The sequence below is a fragment of the Balaenoptera borealis genome (assembly GCF_965194805.1).
Source record: "Balaenoptera borealis genome assembly, chromosome: 20".
Taxonomy (NCBI): Eukaryota; Metazoa; Chordata; class Mammalia; order Artiodactyla; family Balaenopteridae; genus Balaenoptera; species Balaenoptera borealis.
Window position 1 is genome coordinate 19,536,543 of NC_138879.1, and position 15,351 is coordinate 19,551,893.

At 42.2% G+C, this 15,351-nt stretch overlaps 1 long non-coding RNA gene across 15 annotated transcripts in view; it reads left to right on the top strand.

Moving 5' to 3' along the window:
- Positions 1 to 15,351, top strand: part of LOC309619297 — a 388,116-nt gene that overhangs the window by 61,793 nt on the left and 310,972 nt on the right. The window contains exon 7 of one of the 15 annotated variants that reach the window (XR_014238868.1): positions 13,740 to 13,859. The exons of the other annotated variants lie outside the window; for them this stretch is intronic. This is a non-coding gene — a long non-coding RNA (uncharacterized lncRNA). The remainder of the gene's footprint in view (positions 1 to 13,739; positions 13,860 to 15,351) is intronic. 15 annotated transcript variants of the gene reach the window in all.

Genomic DNA, 15,351 nt, shown 5'->3' on the forward strand with positions numbered 1-15,351 from the left:
CTAAGAAAATATATTCAAGTTCCCAAAGGTCAGCATGGCATGGAGCCTAAAGAATCCTGGAGACACATTTTTGCACTTCCACCTCCCCAGTTATTATCTGGCTATTTATCAGCTGTGTGATATTGAGAAAATTACTTAATATCTATGTACCTTGGTGTTTCTTCATCTGTAAAATGAAGACACTAGTTCCTACTTCATAGAGTTGTCATAAGGATTAAACAAATTATATTCGTAACGGACCAGGAATAATACGTGACATATGGTAAGTGTGAAATGTGTTTGTTACATAGAAAAGTTTATAAACAACTCTTGGAATACCACCCCCTTTTGAACAGAAGACTGCTTTTGTTTTTAATGACAAGTTGAGGTAATCAATAACCACTATGTCCTTGCCCACTTAAAAATAGCTCCCAAAATTTGATCACTAGCAGCAGTTACCTAAAAAAATAGAAGGCAAGATTATGTATATGTTGCGATGCATTAGGTTTTATTTTAAAAATCCCACAAAACTATTACCTATAGGAAAGAGGTTGAGGAGTATAGGTTTCTTGCTTGACTCATTAATTCTTCAATTACTGAATATTTGCTGTAATCTCTGGCTGGACCAAATCTCTATTGATTTTGATTTTCGAATCAGCAGCTTGTTTATACTGTATTCTGATAACTGAGGTTCCAAATGGTATGTTTTTCACCTAGGAAAAGCCTGCTGTTGTAGATCCCAGTCATTACATCATGACACTGCCTTAACTGTAGGAGTGTTTATCACCATGGAAACCTATACTTACACTTACACCACTATCCCTAATTGGCATCGTGTCATTTTTCAAGTTTGTTCTAATGACTCAACAGATTCAAGACTTTTTGCCTCTTTAAATAAGAAATCATTTTCTTGTCTAATCTCTTCTGCTATTCATGCTTGCATTTCTACATCACTTTTGTGGTTTTCAACCCTTCAGCCTACGTATTAGAGTGTAAGCAAATGCTTATGAGCGACGTGAGAGGCGGTCAGGAAATTTTACAGAGAAGGAAACTGAAGCTCGAAAGTTATGTTTTCCTTTATGTAATACAATTTGTTGGTACAAGAACCAGGATTAGAACCTGGGGTCTCTTGACTCTGCCCAAAGCTCATTTCATTACGTCAGAGTAAGCACAGGGCTGACACACTTTGCTCCAGGTCATCGCCCTCACTGAGGGTGTCCCTCACCACCCACTTACCTGGAAGAGATCCTAGCTGAGGATTTCACACCTGAAGAGATGAAGTTTATCAGTGAAGAACGTGGATCTTCTAGTTTTCAGGATTCCTTACACAGTGTTTTCTCCTTAAATTCTGCCCCTTTGGAGCAATTTAAAAATTATCACTGGATATTTTATATTTTGTATTAGTTTATTTCTTTGCAAAAGACAGAGCTTTTTTGTATGTGTGTTTGTATGTGTATGTGACAGGCAGATGTGGTAAAACAAGTTTTAAAATGAAAATTATAATCTTGATAATTTAAAAATTAAAATCCATGTTCTCTCAGTACTGTCTATAAATATACCCCTTTTTAATTATTTATTTATTGATTTTTGTTTTTTTGGCTGTGTTGGGTCTTCGTTTCTGTGCAAGGGCTTTCTCTGGTTGTGGCGAGCGGGGGCCACTCTTCAACGCGGTGCGCGGGCCTCTCACTATCACGGCCTCTCTTGTTGCGGAGCACAGGCTCCAGACGCGCAGGCTCAGTAGTGGCTCACGGGCCTAGTTGCTCTGCAGCATGTGGGATCTTCCCAGACCAGGGCTCGAACCCGTGTCCCCTGCATTGGCAGGCAGATTCTCAACCACGGCACCACCAGGGAAGTCCCAGGCAACACAATCAGGTTAAAATGAAAAAAGAAGGCCAGTTACAAGGTTAAGACAATGGTCCCGGTGGGAAGGATGAGGGCAGTGGGATGGAAAGAAGTTGAAAGGATATGGTCATTGATTGAATTTGGAGAATAAGCAAGAAGGAAGAGTTGGGGATGACTCTTAGGTAATTGATTTCAGATGCTGGGAAGCCTATAATACTAACTGAGATAGGGAATCTAGGAGGAGGCAGATACTGAGTTTAGGTTTGGTCCAGCTGAGTTTTAGGGGTTGGTGGAATGTCTCATATGAAGATAAGTGTGATAGGAAGTGTGAATGTTTAGAATAAGTACGTGGAACTGGAAAAATACCTGACTAGCAATGAGCAAAGGGATTGTCATGAAGAAATGAGGGCCCAGCTCTCATTTGTAATGACATTCAAATGCATATTTGGATGTTATCTTGGTGCAGGTAGAGAGGAGGTGAGGATCAGGCTGATGTGCACTTGGGATGTGAAGACAGGTTCAGAAGAAGGAAAAAGTAACAAAGAAGTTTCTGGTGCTCTTGAGAAAATGGGTGAGGTGATTGACCATGCGGTCATAAATAGAGAAGGAAGTAAGGACAGAGGGACAGATACACTGAGGAAAGACAAAGGTTGAGTCATTGGGCATCTTTACGAGGATATAGAGCAGGTTGAATGTGAGTAGGAGATTGATAGAGGTGAAGGACGGTGGGTTAAAGTTGGACAGAGGAAGCCAGAGTTTAGCATTTTAAAGGAGATACAACCCCAAATCTTGACAAAGTTCAGTGAGTAGCCATGGGGCCTGGACCCAACAGTCGCTGGAATAAGAGGTCAGAAATGGACTGATGTGAAAGTCATTGGAGTAGGAAGGTAGCAGCTATTAGACTGGTAGCTGATGGTGTTAAATGGGCCATCTACATAGCCACGATGTCTCCCGTGATGGCAAGAGATGGGAGAGAAGTGAACTGTGAGCCAGGTGCCAAAGTCCTTGGGTGACAGGAGGGTGTGGTAGGATAGCATCAGCCTCCAAAGAAGAGTTTTAGCTTAAGAATGAGATGACATGACGCTGGATGTGGCGCTGGGGATCTAGAAAATACAGTCCATATATTAGAAGTCCATATATTAGATACGTGGAAGTGGAGTGGGAGAATGGGGAGAGTGGTGGAAGGGGAGATGGAGGAGAAGAGAGAGGAGGGAGAGGAGATGGCGATGGACATAGAGGCTGAACGATCAGTTTCCAATAGAAACATTTGCTAGGCCAATTCGGAAGAAAGGCACGTTAAGTGTAATGCTATAAAAAATATCTTTTCAGTTGAACCCTTCTGCAGGGAAGCCTGCAGAAAGGGTTCGGGGAGTTGTCAAAAATGTGGATAAAAAGAGTTTCCACCTCGTAATTTTGTTGAGACACTAAAGGAGACCATGCTTAGCACTAATGCCTGGCAAATGAAAAGCTGTCAGTGAAGAGCAGCCATTATTGTCCTGTTGTGGTTGTTGTGGTACAGACTGGTGTGTGTGTGGATGGTCTGGGGAGGTCAAGCTGAGAAGGAAGGAGAGGTGGGCAAGAAATGACCTGAGAAGCCTCCTCTTGAGGCAGTGGCAGGAGAGTGGGGTGAAGGAGGTGGGGAGGATGGGAAAAGGAGGAGCAGGAGGGAGTTGGCTGGACTTGACAGGTTCAGGTTCTGTGGCGGAGACAGCTATGAAGTTGTTTTGCCACCAGGACAGTCAGGGTGTCTCCTGGCACTCTGTTGGCACAAGCAACCTGAAGCCTGGTTAGCTGGCGCTGAAGCTGGCATCGACATGGCCTTTAAATGCATTTTCTGGGCAAAGTTGTAGGATCTTTTCAGAGCTGCAAAGGGCCTTAAACATCACCTATTTCAGCCCCTTTATTGATGAGGCAACTAAGACCCAGGAATATTAAACAAATTGCTCAGAGTCACCAGGGCTCTGCCAGGTGAAGACGTGGCATATTTTCAAGGTGACCTTGAAAGTCTGCTATTGTGAGCATATTTCAGATATAAGTAATTAATGAGTACCTGCTTTATATATTGCCATCAACAGTTTTAAAATGCTGCATGGATTGTAAAATTATCTTTTAATCAAGTTGTTGAATTATTAAAATTGAAATATCAAAGAATTAGGATATTAAAATATATTAAAAACTGTGACTCTCTTCAATGCTTGATCATTAACCGTAAATAACAATAATTAGACAGGTAATTGGTGTAACAGGTCTACATTCTGCATATGTAAAGAAAATATTTCCAAAGGAACACTGTGTGGCAAAAAAGGAAAGAAGTTTTTTTTTTAAATGCGTAAGTTTAAGTGGTTTCTCCTTTTCAGGAGGCGTCACCCCGGGCGATCCCACGTGGTTAACCGCACCTGCCCCGCCTTTCTATTTCCACCAGGGGGCAGCGCTCACCTGCAAATGGGTGTTTCTTGGGGCTGACTTCGGTCCGCGTCGCACATGCCCTCAGCTGGAAATTATTAAACCCCTGTTAAGAAGAAACCTCAACATTTATATTTTCAAAGTCCAGAGCACAATGAATATAAAGACCAAATTTCCTTACATTTATATCAAGATTTACAACTTCCAAAGGGATTTCTTGTATATTATCTTATTTGAACCTTACAATGAATCTGGGAATTAGGAAGAGAGGTTTCCTTCCTCTTATTTAAAGATGAGGAAACTGAAGAAAAGGACTGTTCAAGGATACACAGCATCAAACTGGTGAGTCAGGCCAGAATGAGCCTTGAGATTCAGTGTGGTTCCTTTCAGTATATATAGTTATCTTACGGTCAGGTAGAAAAGTAAAACTCAAACAATGCAAAAACCCTTCTTTAAAGAAAAGCACAAATGTATTTCTTACAGGAGTTTGGAGGTAAGGCCCTGGGTGAGGGGGTGTGGGTGGGGTTTAGGCTCAGTGCGGTTGGAGGGGGTCTCCCAGGGGGTCCCCGAGTGTAGGGGTAGGGCCCTGGGTAGGGGTGTAGGGGCGGGGCTTGGGCTCTGCACGGTAGGAGGGAGGCTCTGAGGGCAGAGGATTAGGCCCGGGAGCCCAACAGCGCCTAAGCGGACAGGGAAAGCACTGGCTGTGTTCCTTTCCTTTCCTCTGTGCCCGCCCCTGCAAGGGTCTCCCCCAGGGTCTCCCCTGTCCCTGCAGGACCCCTACCCGTGGGTGGACCTGGCTGGGTGCAGGAACTCCTCGCCTCCCCCAGCCGCCCCTCAGGAGTGCCGGTCCTGTAGGTCCAGCCTTTACTTTCGCTCCCCCTTCCCTCCCTCCCACTCCCTCAGGACCTGCGCGGCTGGAGGGGGCCTAGGTGAGCAGAGGATCAGGCCTGGGATCCCAGCAGGCTTCTGGGAGCCCAAGTGGGCGGGGGAAACGTGGCCACGCTCCCTTTTGATCCTCTGCCCTCCCAATGGTCCCCCAATTTCCCCCTTCGGGAGTGGGATTCCTTCCCCTCCCCCAGCCGCCCCTCAGGGGCACCGGTCCCATCCCGCCTCCACTTCTCCTCCCCCCTCACTGCCCCCCCCCCCACGCCCCACATCCTACCTGGTCACTGGGGGTTCCCCCTGTCCCCTTAGGTGTTCGTGGTCCCCCACTGGTGCCTCGTAGGTGCCCTAGTTGTGCAGAGACGCGAATTCCGCATCCTCCTAGTCCGCAATCTTGACTCCGCCTGGCCCCCCCCCCCCCCCCCCCCCCCCGCCACTTCTTCTATGTAGCTTTTCAAGCCAACTACTAGTCCCTTTCCAGGGAGTCCATGTGGAGTAGTGCATATACTTTGGAGTTAAACAGATCTGTGTTTGAGTCCTGGCTTACTGTTTTCCAGCTTGGATAAGTATTAGTTATCTTCTCTGAGTCTCAGTTTCCTTATCTGTGAAACTTCCAAAAGGTGTTAGGAAAATGAATAAGAAACAAGTAATAGTGCCTGGCACATAGTAGGCACTCAATAAATGCTCGTTCACTTTCTTTCTTTTCCCTCTTACTCCCCCACTTTAGCTCATAGTGGTCTCTGAAACTCAATTATACCTAATTATACCGCACATTCACTCAAGAAATATTTATTGAATGCTAAGTGTGTGTCAGGGACTCTTACGGGACAATTACGGGCCCTCGATTTTTGACAATTGTCATGTATTTGCCCTTGGACAAAATTGTGGAGTTGTTAAAGTTTGTCCTTGACATTTCTACTCTCTTCTTTCGTTGCTCTTTTCTTCTCTAGGTCGAAATCTCTCTCTGCCTTTCATCTGAAGCCATGAGCTATCTTGTGTTTTAACTTTTTTTTTTTGCCGTCTAAAGAAAAGATATGATGTTGTTCATTTACATTAACAGAAATACAGCCTTATTCACTGTGTGTTGTTCCAGGCACCCTAGCATTTGCATTTTGAACTTCTTCTTCAGTTGTGAAATAAGAGATGGTTCCTTGTAATAGGAATTTCAGTTATTGGTGAGGAGAAGAGAGGTTATTTTGGGCAGAAGTCTGTTGAAATCACAGTTGCCCGCTTAAAAGGGCAACTTTTCAGGCTAAGCATTCTTTTTGAATGCATGTGGGGGAGTAGACTGAAGAGAAGGCATGAACTTTCTTATTGCTTATTCCACACACAGATCTCTTCCTGCTTCCATGCCCGGTTCTCAGACTTCTGTCCCTGGAGCCTGCTCTGAATTTCAGGAACTTTCCTCTTCTTCAGACTCTCTCTCTGCCGTTTCTTTTTCCTGTCTTATCTCCCAATCTACTTAAGATTGCCAAATGACCTAAGTGGAAGCTCTACACTACCCTGTTCCCTTGTGCCAGGATCTCCACTTCAGTCCACTGCACCCCATCCCCACAGCATGGGGCTTGTTCTGCCTTTTCTATGCCAGCTTTCCATGGCCCTGAGAGCCCATGCTTTTGTTATATTTAGATGCACAGGATGGACGGGGTGAAAATGCATGGAAAGACAGAATAGTCTCAGCTTTCATCAGGTTTCAAGAGTAGACACTGATTATTGGGAATTTAGATTCAGGATAGTTGTCTTTGACATATATCTGTTTCTGTAGCAGAGAGGAAGAAGAGAATTAAACTTGCATGTATCAGGAAAACTCTCAATGAAAACACTAATATAGCAATTTGAGAACCAATAAAACGAGAAAAGAGAAACTAGAAATTGTCTGCAGACATATAGTAATAATAATCTAATTCAGCAAATGGGTATTTTTTTTTGAATTTTTGAATTTTATTCTATTTATTTTTTATACAGCAGGTTCTTATTAGTTATCTATTTTATATATATTAGTGTATATATGTCAATCCCAATCTCCCAATTCATCCCACTACCACCACCCCTCCACCACTTTCCCCCCTTGGTGTCCATACGTTTGTTCTCTACATCTGTGTCTCTATTTCTGCCTTGCAAACTGGTTCATCTGTACCATTTTTCTAGGTTCCACATGTATGCCTTAATATACGATAATTTTTTTTCTCTTTCTGACTTACGTGACTCTGTATGACAGTCTAGATCCGTCCACGTCTCTACAAATGACCCAATTTCATTCCTTTTTATGGCTGAGTAATATTCCATTGTATATACATACCACATCTTCTTTATCCATTCGTCTGTCGATGGGCATTTAGGTTGTTTCCATGACTGGGCTATTGTAAATAGTGCTGCAATGAACATCGGGGTGCATGTGTCTTTTTGAATTATGGTTTTCTCTGGGTGTATGCCCAGTAGTGGGATTGCTGGGTCATATGGTAATTCTATATTTAGTTTTTTAAGGAACCTCTGTACTGTTCTCCATAGTGACTGTATCCATTTACATTCCCACCAACAGTGCAAGAGGGTTCCCTTTTCTCCACACCCTCTCCAGCATTTGTTGTTTGTAGAGTTTCTGATGATGCCCATTCTAACTGGTGTGAGGTGATACCTCATTGTAGTTTTGATTTGCATTTCTCTAATAGTTAGTGATGTTGAGCAGCTTTTCATGTGCTTCTTGGCCATCTGATTTCTGTGCATTAATTTTTTATCCTGCTACTTTACCAAATTCATTGATTAGTTCTAGTAGTTTTCTGGTGGCATCTTTAGAATTATCTACGTATAGTATCATGTCATCGGCAAACAATGGCAGTTTTACTTCTTCTTTTCCAGTTTTTATTCCTTTTATCTCTTTTTCTTCTCTCATTACTGTGGCTAGGACTTCCAGTACTATGTTGAATAATAGTGGCAAGAGTGGACATCCTTGTCTTGTCCTGATCTTAGAGGAAATGCTTTCAGTTTTTCACCATTGAGAATGATGTTTGCTGTGGGTTTGTCATATATGGCTTTTATTATTTTGAGGTAGGTACCCTCTATGCCCACTTTCTGGAGACTTTTTATCATAAATGGGTGTTGAATTTTATCAAAAGCTTTTTCTGCATCTATTGAGATGATCATATGGTTTTTATTCATCAATTTGTTATTATGGTGTATCACATTGATTGATTTGCATATATTGAAGAATCCTTGCATCCCTGGGATAAATCCCACTTGATCATGGTGTATGATCCTTTTAATGTGTTGTTGGATTCTGTTTGCTAGTATTTTGTTGAGGATTTTTGCATCTATATTCATCAGTGATAGTGGCCTGTAATTTTCTTTTTTTGTAGTATCTTTGTCTGGTTTTGGTATCAGGGTGATGGTGACCTCATAGAATGAGTTGGGGAGTGTTCCTTCCCCCCGTAATTTTTTGGAAGAGTTTGAGAAGGATAGGTGTTAGCTCTTCTCTAAATATTTGATAGAATTCACCTGTGAAGCCATCTGGCCCTGGACTTTTGTTTGTTGGAAGATTTTTAATCAGTTTCAATTTCATTACTTGTGATTGGTCCGTTCATATTTTCTATTTCCTCCTGGTTCAGTCTCGGAAGGTTGTGCTCTTCTAAGAATTTGTCCATTTCTTCCAGGTTGTGCGTTTTATTGGCATAGAGTTACTTGTAGTAGTCTCTTATGATGCTTTGTATTTCTGTGGTGTGTGTTGTAACTTCTCCTTTTTCATTTCTAATTTATTGATTTGAGTCCTCTCCCTCTTTTCCTTGATGAGTCTGGCTAATGGTTTATCAATTTTGTTTATCTTCTCAAAGAAGCACCTTTTAGTTGTATTGATCTTTGCTATTGTTTTCTTTGTTTCTATTTCATTTATTTCTGCACTGATCTTTATGATGTCTTTCCTTCTATTAACTTTGGGTTTTGTTTGTTCTTTCTCTAGTTCCTATAGGTGTAAGGTTAGACTGTTTATTTGAGATTTTTCTTGTTTCTTGGGGTAGGCTTGTATTGCTATTAACTTCCCTCTTAGAACTGCTTTTGCTGCATCCCATAGGTTTTGGATCATCGTGTTTTCGTTGTCATTTGTCTCTAGGTATTTTTTGATTTCCTCTTTGGTTTCTTCAGTGATCTCTTGGTTATTTAGTAATGTATTGTTTAGTCTCCATGTGTTTGCTTTTTTTACGCTTTTTTCCCTGTAATTGATTTCTAATCTCATAGCGTTGTGGTTGGAAAACATGCTTAGTATGATTTCAATTTTCTTAAATTTACCGAGGCTTGATTTGTGACCCAAGATATGATCTATCCTGGAGAAGGTTCTGTGTGCACTTGAGAAGAAAGTGTAATCTGCTGTTTTTGGATGGAATGTCTATAAATATCAATTAAATCTATCTGCCGTATTGTGTCCTTTAAAGCTTGTGTTTCCTTATTAATTTTGTCTGGATGATCTGTCCATTGGTGTAAGTGAGGTGTTAAAGTCCCCCACTATTATTGTGTTACTGTCGATTTCCTCTTTTATGGCTGTTAGCAGTTGCCTTTTGTATTGAGGTGCTCCTATGTTGGGTGCATATATATTTATAATTGTTATATATTCTTCTTGGATTGATCCCTTGATCATTATGTAGTGTCCTTCCTTGTCTCTTGTAACATTCTTTATTTTAAAGTCTCTTTCATCTGATATGAGTATTGCTACTCCAGCTTTCTTCTGATTTCCATTTGCATGGGATATCTTTTTCCATCCCCTCACTTTCAGTCTGTATGTGTCCCTAGGTCTGAAGTGGGTCTCTTGTAGACAGCATATATATGGGTCTTGTTTTTGTAACCATTCAGTGAGCCTGTGTCTTTTGGTTGGAGCATTTAATCCATTCCCATTTAAGGTAATTATCAATATGTATGTTCCTATTACCATACTCTTAATTGTTATGGGTTTTTTTTTTTTTTGTAGTTCCTTTTCTTCTCTTGTTTTTCCCACTTAGAGAAGTTCCTTTAGCATTTGTTGTAGAGCTGGTGTGGTGGTGCTGAATTCTCTTAGCTTTTGCTTGTTTGTAAAGCTTTTGATTTCTCTGTCAAATCTGAATGTGATCCTTGCCGGGTAGAGTAATCTTGGTTGTAGTTTCTTCCCTTTCATCACTTTAAATACGTCATGCCACTGCCTTCTGGCTTGTAGAGTTACTGCTGAGAAATCAGCTGTTAACCTTATGGGAGTTCCCTTGTATGTTATTTGTCATTTTTCCCTTTTTGGTTTCAATAATTTTTCTTAGTTTGATTACTATGTGTCTTGGCATGTTTCTCCTTAGGTTTATCCTGTATGGGACTCGCTGCGCTTCCTGCACGTGGTTGGCTATTTCCTTTCCCATGTTAGGGGAGTTTTCAACTATAATCTCTTCAAATATTTCCTCTGGTCCTTTCTCTCTCTCTTCTCCCTCTGGGACCCCTTTAATGTGAATGTTGGTGCATTTAATGTTGTCCCAGAGGTCTCTTAGGCTGTCTTCATTTCTTTTCATTCTTTTTTCCTTATTCTGTTCTGCAGCAGTGAATTCCACCATTCTGTCTTCCAGGTCACTTATCCGTTCTTCTGCCTCAGCCATTCTGCTATTGATTCCTTCTAGTGTATTTTTCGTTTCAGTTATTGTATTGTTCATCTCTGTTTGTTTGTTCTTTAATTCTTCTAGGGGTTTGTTGTTTAATTCTTCTAGGTCTTTGTTAAACATTTCTTGCATCTTGATGTTTGCCTCCATTCTTTTTCTGAGGTCCTCGATCATCTGCGCTATCATTATTCTGAATTCTTTTTCAGGAAGTTTGCCTATCTCCACTTCATTTAGTTGTTTTTCTGGGGTTTTACTTTGTTCCTTCATCTGGTACATAGTCCTCTGCCTTTTCATTTTGTCTATCTTTCTGTGAATGTGGTTTTCCTTCCACAGGCTGCAGGATTGTAGTTCTTTTTGCTTCTGCTGTCTGCCCTCTGGTGGATGAGGCTAATCTAAGAGGCTTGTGCAAGCTTCCGGATGGGAGGGACTGGTGGTGGGTAGAGCTGGGTGTTGTTCTGGTAGGCAGAGCTCAGTAAAACTTTAATCTGCTTGTCTGCTGATGGGTGGGGCTGGGTTCCCTCCCTGTTGGTTGTTTGGCCTGAGGCGACCCAACACTGCAGCCTACCTGGCTGTTTGGTGGGGCCAATGGTGGACTCCAGGAGGGCTCACTCCAAGGAGAACTTCCCAGAACTTCCACTACCAGTGTCCCTGTCCCCATGGTGAGCCACAGCCACCCCCCCCACCCCGCCACCGCCTCTGCAGGAGACCCTCCAACACCAGCAGGTAGGTCTGGTTCAGTCTCCTATGGGGTCAATGCTCCTTCCCCTGGGTCCCGATGCACACACTGCCTTGTGTGTGCCCTCCAAGAGTGGAGTCTCTGTTTCCCCCAGTCCTGTCGAAGTCCTGCAATCAAATCCCACTAGCCTTCAAAGTCTGATTCTCTAGGAATTCCTCCTCCCATTGTCGAACCCCCAGGTTGGGAAACCTGACATGGGGCTCAGAACCTTCACTCTACTGGGTGAACTTCTGTGGTATAAGTGTTCTCCAGTTTGTGAGTCACCCATCGAGCAGTTATGGGATTTGATTTTATTGTGATTGTGCCCCTACTACCATCTCATTTTGGCTTCTCCTTTGTCTTTGGTTGTGGGACATCTTTTTTGGTGAGTTCCAGTGTCTTTCTGTCAATGGTTGTTCAGCAGTTAGTTGTGATTCCGGTGCTCTTGCAAGAGGGAGTTAGTGCACGTCCTTCTACTCCGCCATCTTGAACCAATCTCATCAAATGGGTATTGAGTGCTGACCCTACAAAGCCATTTGACCTCCAGATCCACTTTCCAACTTTTTTCATCCTGCTCTCTGCTCCAGGAGGATAGCTGCCTTCTGTCCTTCATTATCTTTGCCCAGAGGGGACCCAATCAGGAAACTGGAGGGAGGTAAGAGGATGAGTTTGGGGTGTTTATTCCCCTGGCATCTCCTACATGTTGGCTGTGACCTTTCATAAAATGCACAGCTCCTCTCAAGGTGGCCTTCTTTATATAACTTTCCCTTTCTAACTCACCTCCCTTCATCCCTCTGCACGTGGGGGTCATAAGCTACTCCCGGTGGTTTCCCTACATCATGCCCACACTTTTGCAAATAGTCCTTTTATTAAACTCTTTTAGATTTCAATCTAAAATTTCAATGTGTCCATTGAGCAAGCTGTTCCCTGCTCAGACTCTGCAGTATGGTAGGACTTGTATAAAGTTTTTGTCCTCCAGGAAGTTAATAGGAAAATGAATAATTGCAATGCCATGGTTAATAAATACTTATCAAGGTGTAAACTCTTTGAAGGTAGACGCCCCATATTATTCATGTTTCTTTCTTGATACTTAGCATCGTGCTAGGTGTAAGCTGGTGCTTACCAGTGTGGAGGTAAAAGTGGACGTATGTATAATGGGTGGGAGAATGGAGATGGAATTGAGCAACTGTTCCAGGATGCTCCAGGTAGCCTTCACAGTGTAGCTACTCATGGCAGTCATAACAGACTGTTTGCCTTAAACAAAGGAATTTACTAGAAGAATATCAATGGCTTCTAGAATCAAAGGAAGCCAGGAGAACAGGTCTGGAAAAACTTGGGTGCTCTGTACGGTTAGTTTTCCGAAACCACAACAAAAGTCACACATTTAATATGAGTGGGGCATCCTCATGAACAGCCCTTGGCTTTGGTTTCTTTAAGGTGTATTGACACAGGTTTCTGGATACATGTTGTATTCACTCTATGGAAACTTTCTGGGCTTCTTTCTTCCAATCTTCCTCGCAGAAAGCCTGCTCACTGCTGCAGTTAAGGTAGGAAGAAAGAAGATCTCAGGTGTGATCAGGTAATAGAATAAGAGGAGATCTAATCCTCCATGACACCCTATGTCTTGGGACTGCAGAAACCAGCTCACCTCTCTCTCCCTGGCCTCTTCACTAAATGAAAAGCAGGGTAATGAGGGCAGTAGGTGAGAACAATAGTTAGGTTACAAGAGTCAGCAGGAGTTAAGTAACAATGGCAGATGAGTTCTTCCCCTGAAGAGCCAAGCATGCGTGCAGCGGTGGGGCTGCTTTTGCTGAGTGTGAGAGAGGGTGTTTCCCCATCTCTTGGGAGGAATAGAAGAAGCAGAACCTACTGACGTTTCCATCATTGAATCTGGACCTTCGTTTTGCTGCCCTCTTCCTCTCCCACCTCCCTTAGTAACCCTGTGCTCTGAAGTTGCTCCCCAGTACCCTAGAGCTGCATCCCAGTTGAGTTTGTCCTCCCCTGATAGGTTCCATTTCCCTAACTTCTCCTTCCCTTCTGAAACTTTTCAGCTTGTGTGGGAACAGGTGTTAAGAAGATAACTATCTGGTTAGTCTAATTCAGTCTAAGGTGTTACTTACCAACAAAGGTGGGTAGGGGTGGAGAAGTAGTCACCAAAACTATTTACATTAAAAATGTACCTTTTATCTAAGTGAAATTTCAGGCAGTGTGATGATGAAAATTTTGGAGAAAAGACTTTTCTGTATTCTTTCAATAAATACAATTTGACTATTAGATCAGCTGAATTAGGAAAGAGGGAAACAAGGTTTTTTGTTTGTTTTTGTCTGTAGGTCTTTTTTCCCCACCTGGAAGGAAGGGGAAGTGCCCTGGCTCCGATTTCCCCACTTTTGTGCACTGACCATGTATTATAAACCAGAAATTTTACATGGGTCCTGAGGATGTAAAGATAGGTAAGATGTGGTCTTTGCTCTAAAGGAAGCCATATCTTGGGGGCAGAGGGTAGGGGGTAATACAAAAATAATTGCAAAATAGGATGAAAAGTTTAATAATAAAGATTTATATAAAACATATGAAGCACCCAAAAAAGAGAAACCAGCCTGGAGGACTTAGGGAAATTCATTTGAATGGTGTCTTAAAAAAATGAGTGGGGAAAAAATTTTTCTAGGCAGAGGGACCAGCATATATAAAGGAGGTGTAAACATGCATGACATATTTGAAGAACTGTGAAAAGTTTGGTTTGGCTAGGGCATAAAATTTGTATGAGTGAGTGCCAAGAGATAAGCCTGGAAAAATAGGTTGGGGGCAGATGGGGAAGGATCTTTAATGTCATTCTAAGGAATTTGGACTTGGTTCCATAGTCAGGGGGTGGACCATTGAAGGTTGCTAAGCAGCGGATGAACATGCTCTTAATTTTAAAAAGATAACATTATCGGCAGTGTACTCTATGGACTGGAGGGAAACTGGAGGCAGGGAGATGAGAAAAGAGAATTTGCAAGGGTCTGTGAGGAGTGTAAGAGACAATGACAACTTCAAGAAAGTTGCAGTGGGTTGGTAAGAAGGGGAAGTTAGAAGATAGAAATGGAGGCATTTGACTATTGACTAGTTACAGGTTGATGAAGGAGAGGGAGGAAACAAATGACAAGAGGTCTCCAGTTTTGGACTGTGGGGAGTGCCATTAACTAATATGGGAAAGCAAAGGAGGAGCAGGTTTTGTAGGAAAGATAATGAGTCCAGGATAACAAAGATTAGGGATGAAGCACCTGTCAACACCCAGGTATAGATATTCCATGGGTATTTGCAATGTGAGTTCTGGGATTCAGAAACTGTGGCTAGATTTGGAAGTTTTAGTGGCAAAGAGCAACCGTGGAATGGGATGAGATTTCCCAGGGAGAACGGGTAGAAATGAGGACCAAGAATAAAACCTCGAGGAACTGTAACACTTAAGGAGAAACAAAAGAGATTGAAAGGTAACAAAGAAAAAAAGAGAAAACCAAGAGACAGAAGTTTCAAGAAAGCCAAGGAGAGGAAGAGGAGAATTTCAAGAAGATGGAGTGGTCAACAGCGTCAAAGATATCAATGGTTCAGAGATGTCAAGTAGGACGAGGGCTTTCAATATGGCTGTTATGGCTTCTGGAAAGACCGTATAAGTATTGGGGAGTGAATTCTCTCAAAGCTACTAACTAAAATACATACAGATTCTCATTCTTTATAGTTTGTGAATTATATAACATGACATGAATTTGCACAGATTAAAGGAAAATTTTAATTTCCTTTAAAGGAAATTTATATAAGAATTTAGGAGAGAGCTTAAGGCTTAGGGATCATCAATATTGAGATGATAGTCAAAGGCTTGAGAACAACTGCATTTTTAATGTAGAGAAGAGCAGAAGGTTAAGACTGGAAGTTGAGGAAACCCTCAGAATTAGGCTTAGCACAGAGGAA